Source organism: Buceros rhinoceros, unplaced genomic scaffold (genome assembly GCF_000710305.1).
Source record: "Buceros rhinoceros silvestris isolate BGI_N320 unplaced genomic scaffold, ASM71030v1 scaffold17670, whole genome shotgun sequence".
Lineage (NCBI taxonomy): Eukaryota > Metazoa > Chordata > Aves > Bucerotiformes > Bucerotidae > Buceros > Buceros rhinoceros.
In genome coordinates, this window is record NW_010391537.1 from 11070 (window position 1) to 17620 (window position 6551).

A 6551-nucleotide genomic window follows, 5' to 3' on the forward strand; every position below is an offset into this window, starting at 1 on the left:
ATGTGTGGCAGTAGTAGTAGCAGCCTACATATGTATGCATGAATATGTGTGTGATCAGTTTTTAACTGAATTTCTGTTTTTTCAACTGAATGTAATTCAGTTGTAATTCTTGTAATTTCTGTCTCCCCCAGACTTTCTCTTCCTCCCAAACAGGCCAAAAGTCCTTTCTTCCTAATATTCCCACCAAATTACTTGTGAAAGAATTTCACGCTATCTATTATAATAAAGGGGTGTGGGTCTGAGAATGAAAATTAATTTTTGGGGTGGGGAGTGAATTGATAATACAGATTTAATGCAAGAAAAAGAGTCTGGTGAGGCTCAGTTAATTATTTGCAGACATTGTGCAATCACAGTGTGGATGTCAGAGAGGGAATACAGCTTCCCCTTCATGGTGTAGCAATAGACTGATACTGCAGCCACCCACTCATTTAGCATTTTTCCAGATCTGATAACACCCTGGAATTAAAAAAATTCTCTATCTATGTAAGTACATTATCCCTGAACACATGTCCTGCACGTTCATGCAGAACATTACATTACCGTCCATGGCATCCCCATGGCAGATCTGGATCCACTTCAATGGCTTAACCCTTCACTTTCCATTTGTTCCACTTTCACCTCTAATGTTATTGGGACAGAAAAGCTAAATGGGTTTGTCCAGCCTGTTCAAGACTTGGGTGAGATGTCCAGAGAGTCACAGTGCTGGGGTGGTATTCAGGGGAGGACAAGGAGGAATGGAGCAGACAGCAACGTTTCTGACAAGGGTTTGTGGTGCAGAAAGCAGAAGCAACTCAATTTTAATCTCTAACACAATGTTGTGGCAAATTGCTGTTGCAACCTGTGGCTGTATAAATGAGTGGAAACAACCCTGCATCTTTATGACTGATACACTAATGTTTGGTCCTGTTCCAGTATATGCATTTTAAAAGGCTATTAAAAATGAAAAGAGTGAAATAAAATGTCTTACAGCGAGAGTCTTCAGCAGTATAAATCTGTGATCTCACTGAAAAAGAGATAGAGAGGTGGCTTGTTTATAGGCTGTAAACACTTCTGTACGAAAATGATAAAATCTTAAGCTCTCTTTCATACACAAGAGTGCAGCAGAAACCTGACAAATCCAAAGGAGAAAACATCACACCATCAGTGTGCACAGACTGCAGCCACTGGAGCAAAGTTGGTCACCAGCCCTTGACATCTGCAAAGCCAGCATGAAGGCCTTCCAGAAATGGATCCTTTAGTTGCAGACAGGTTATAGGCAGTTCAGGCAGAGCTGGTAGAAACGTGATAGACTGTGATTTCGAGGGAGGTGACGAGATGATAAGCCCTTATGGTCTGAAATCTGCCTGCTGGGGAGGGAGGTGATGCTAAAGTGTGTTCAGATAAAAGCAACACAAAAGATGGAATAAACCCTGGTGGCACCAATTTACAGAACCAAATCAGACAATAGGATCTCGGCAGCTTGAGCAAGGATTGATGAATGAGCAATACTTGCCTCTAAGTATCTGCAGGGCATGAACACTGGAGGAGGAGACATCTCCAGTGATTCCCTGTAGAACAGCCACTGTGGTGAACATGGGAAGCCCCATTGCCTGCAGGGTTTGTTTGAGGATATGCAGCAGGGAGCAGCTCTTAGTTAATAGGCATGTTGGGGAGGAGCAAGGAGAGGTGTGGCCAAAACCATCACAGTAAGTGGAATGACTCTTGTTGATTTTAATGGGCTTTGAACTAGGCCTTAGACACCAAACCAGGTTGTTTCCATCTGCAGTTTCTCCTTATAATATGTATAAACCTTACTCCCACCCATACACACATACAAGGACGTGTAAATACTGGATCGTCCCTTAGGTCTTGCAGGCACTTCAGCTACCAGGCATGTGAGATAAAAACTCTCACAGCCCTGGATGGCTGGATGCTGCCTTTCTTACCTGCAATACTATGTCAACAACACTGATCTCTTCGGAGGTAAAAACCTATTTGGGGCTCCAGTACAGTGTGTAAAGTATCTTCATCTCCAACATCCTGAACTGTGCAACTTACAGTAAATATAACCTAGCCACTGTAACCATCACGACCATCACTCTTGGCAACTTCATAGCAATCCATGTGAGGACATGTCTGAGAATCAACTTTTTTAAACAAGACTTAGCATAGCTTGAGACAGGATACCTGAAATATAGTGGTTATTGGTGCATTGCAAATAAAGTATAAGGTAGTTCAAGTGGTTAGAAGTACGTAATAGATAAGGAAAAAGAGAATCCTAATTTTTAGCAATGAATAGCAAATAAGGTCAAAAGGAGTTCTACTATTTGGTAGTCCATAACAAATAAGGTGGTGTCCATGCCACTGTCAGGCAAGTAGGAACCAAATCACACAATGAGATGGAGAAACATTAGCCAATCAATAGGTGTTTGCTTGTCACTGAAATAGTATGTAAGCGCGGTAGAAAGGTCTGTTAAGTTGGAGTTTAGCACTCTCTCCTACCCACTCTGCCCTAGGCAAGTTCAAAGGTGGACTCCTGACCTCAGAGAGGGTTGCTGGGTTGTGCCTCTCGCCTAGGGAATTGAGTCAGCTGTACAGAGGGAACCTATCTCCCCGAGGCTATCCACCTTCTTCAGTAAAGGACACCTACACTACTACTCTTGCTCCTAGGAGTGTACGGGCTCAGGCTCCTCTTGTATGCTGCTTAAATGTGTGTATTGTGCTAAGTTCTATGCTTTAATTTCTAACGTTGTCTGTGATATGTGTTATATTAATTTTATAAGTGTATTAACAGTCAACTAAGATAAATCTGACTCTCTGTCTGTTATTATTTCGTGACTTAGGATCCTAAAAGGGCCCAAATTACATATATCCTGACAACCTCCCCCTTTGCATTGAGAAGAGGACTCAGACCATTTTCTTCCTTTCCGAGACAGTGGAAAATTAGCCATATCCTGCCGTTCGCTCTCTCTACTCTGAAATTTCGTTTCTTTTCCAAAATGCTGAGCTGGTCAGAAAGCCTGTTCGTGACCTGAAAGAGGGAGATTAATGTGCAGGAATCTTGTGCTACAGGCTGGTGATTTTGTACGGTGAGGGAAGGTGAAGATTTGAGCTGTCATTTGGTGGACACAGCCCTGAGGTCTGTGGGTAGACTGGGAAGGAGCAGGGCAGGAGAAGTTGGGAGGAAGGGGCTGTGTCTCTGTGCAGCCATGCACCAGGTAAAGCAGATTAAAGTTCTTACCAGATACTAAAACCCCTTGACTTCTTCTTCCCAACATACCTGGAGCCGGGGATGGGTTTTTTCTGCTTCTTGGGAAGCGTTCCTGCCTCCAGCAATTTCACACCAGGAGCTTGGGACACTGGGACACATTTTATCTGTGTGGATTCTCTGGTGTTGTTTTTGCAAAGAAATGCAAAGCTCTTGCTGTATTTCTTTAATATAATGACCAGAGCTCTTATAAGGAAACTTGCCCCGCACCCTGGGCCAGCAGGTCCGGTAGGTATTTTGGGGATTACTCTGCTTCAAAGGCAAAATGAGAACAATGAGTGAACAAGCAATCTTTCCTGCAGACAGGAAGAACATGAATCCTGCTGCATACTAGAGATTAAACATTTTTCCTTCCTCTTTCAGGAAAGAACAGCAGGACTGGGGCCGTCTGACAAAATGTGGGCTTCTGCAATGGTTAGGTATCTCCATCCAAGCATGTCATCAAAGTCCTGGGGTGACTGAGTCAATACAGCCCGAGGCAATTACACTCTCCAGTTCTAATCTTACTGCAGGTTCCCATTTGTACTCAGAGGCCCACCACTGGCAGAAGCACCTCTATTGCAGACACACTCTATTAGATGGGGACGATCCAATCCCCAGGGTCCTGTCTTTTTGAGACATGGAGAGCTGATGTGCGAGTCAGTGCTGGGACTCGATACTTGGTTGGTGCCAGTTGTTCCATTTTAGGACTTTGCAGATCACAGGAAGGGAAAATTTCCTTCCACAGTTCACTGCCTTTCACAGTCACACATCACATCTGATTTAGCCTCCAGGGAACAAGATCTTGGGCCTCCTGCCCAGAAACCTCTGTTGTTGCAATGAGAAATTCAGATTTTCTGCTCCAGAAGAGTCAGGTATCAGATCATAGCACATGTTTTCCAAGCAGGTTTCTGCTGGAGACCTCCTGGGATGTTGCAGCTTGCTAGAGAAGACATGAAAACTATTGGCAGCTGATTGCCAAAAGAGTAGCTGGTTGTAGGTATTTGGCTCTGTGCAAGTTGAAGGCAGCAGTGAGAGTACAACTCTAAGAAACTACAGAGCCTTTTGCGGCCCCCAGATGAGGACTCATCCCACAGGATTTGTTGGATCTGAAGGGCTTCGTGCAATTTGGGAAGTAGCTTGAGATGTGGGAGCTTTGGCAGGTGGTGTTCCAGAATGCTGATCTGTAGCATCAGTGTGAGACTCAGAGTATCCTAAAGAAGTCAAGCTTTTAATACGCTTGTTAAGTTCCCTCACAATGTGTCTGTAAAAAGATGGATTTAAGATGTTTTAATTTTTTATTTCCCCCATCCATTTTCTTCACTGTGTTGCTGAGTCCATGGTCAAGTGCTCACATACAGTGGAAGTGGTCTGATGCAGCACTGCTGGCTGGAAGTTTTGGAGAAATGTGACTCAGTCTCCTTGGTCTAAGACTGTGGCTTCATGTATCTGCCTTGTGATCTCAAACCTTTATGGTTCACTCAAGGAATTTGCAGACATGAGCTTGGGAAACTCTTTTTTTCCCTAAAACAGGAGCTGAGGTTCTCAATATTTGCATAATGGCAAGATCGGAGTGCTGTAAGAAGTTCATTACAGTTTTTGAGATTTGTCAGATTACAGGAGCTGACGATAACGCAAATTACGTACCAGAGCTGCTATAACCTGCCAAAACTGCCAACAAGTACCATGTACCACTGATGTCCCCAGACCGAAAGCACGTGGTGCTTGGGACACTAACGACCTGCAGGAAATAAAAAAGCCATGTACAGTAGACTTGGTCATTAACCAAGTTCATTGAAGTGTTACCAAGTCATTAACCAAAGCCATTCCCTGTTTCCAGTTTCTCTTCCTTCCAGTTCTGTGCAGAAACTGCTGCCTGTGGGCCCTGTTCACATCACCTGGTGGGAAAGGATAAAGGTAAGCAACGGGAGACAGCTGTGGCAACTCCTGTTTTCTATCTAGATGGCTAAAGTTCAGTCCCTGCAGAAAACTCAATCAGTCTGGACAAAACCAAACTGTGCCTGTTACGTATGTCTTTCTCACTCATTTCTCTTGAAGAATTATTCTGGAGTTTCATGGCTGGTTAAGCAACAAGTATGGTGATCTAGACTGTCCAGAGGGAGACCCCCATGCTGTTCAGGACAGCCCTGAGCAGAAGGAGAATGACTGTCAGAGATCAGAAGTTACTGGGCTCTCTGAGGCCCATTCGTGGTACATTTCCACCCTCTCCTCTGTCTCCACCCATCCTGTCACCCTGGTTATGGCAGTTCCTCTCTCCGCAGCCCATCTGGGGCACATGAGGAACTGCTCAATGCTTGTTATTTTGTTTTTTTATTTACAGGAAGATGGTGCCTGCTCGGTGGTCTGTGGAGCCTGCTGGAGCACCACAGCTATTTCTGGCACAGGCTTTTCCTTCCCCTGCATCTAGAGATCTGCTGTTGCAGTCCCAGCTCTGGAGCAAACCCTACATGACTGAGCAGCACTTCCATAACACCTCCAAACCCACATCAGCTCAGCTTTTCAAGTCTCCGATGCCTCAACACAAGCCATGGGAAAGTGCCAAAATGAGGAGGGCGGGTTTAAATCCAGACAGTTAAGACTGGCAGCTCAAATAGGGAAATAATGGGCAGGGTAGGTCCGAGAGAAACAGGGAAAATAAGAATATAATTTTTTTTTTTCCATTCTGAAAAGATGTTTTTCTTTTGTTGTTGTTGACAACTCTATGTCAAGGTTCATCCCTCTGTTTCTCATCCTTCTTACCCATGTAGGTTTTAGCTGACCACAACAAGGAGTACAGTTTTCTCAAGGAGGATTCTCTGGGAGGACATAGGCTGGCACCAGATTCACTTCTCCCAGCTGTGTTTTGGCTTTTGGGTTTCAAGAGTGGTTGGACTTCTTCACCCAGACAGAATGTCTATGAGGAAATTCAAAGAAAGAATTTGAGCTTTGATACCCTGAACTAGACTATTGACCTCCTAGCTATTACATAGATAGGCCTCAGAAACAGAAATGAAAATGAGTGAAATAACGAGAATAAAATTCACTAATAGGGGAAAATGCATGACTTAAATAAAAAAAAAAAAGAAATTTCACACAAAAAGTCATTCCAGCAGGCAGAATATTTTCTGATGTGGACTAGGCAGTTGGCAGATCTTGATGCCATGTGCTAAGGGTACTCACGGTCCCTTCCCTATTCTTCTTCTCTTTTTCTCATTGTGCCCTAGATCAGCAAAACAAAAGACTGTAACGGTAATGGCAGCAGATGCAGAGGGGGCAGCTTTCTAACATCGTTTTTGCTGGCTCCTCTTCCAGCCATTCAGAGTTT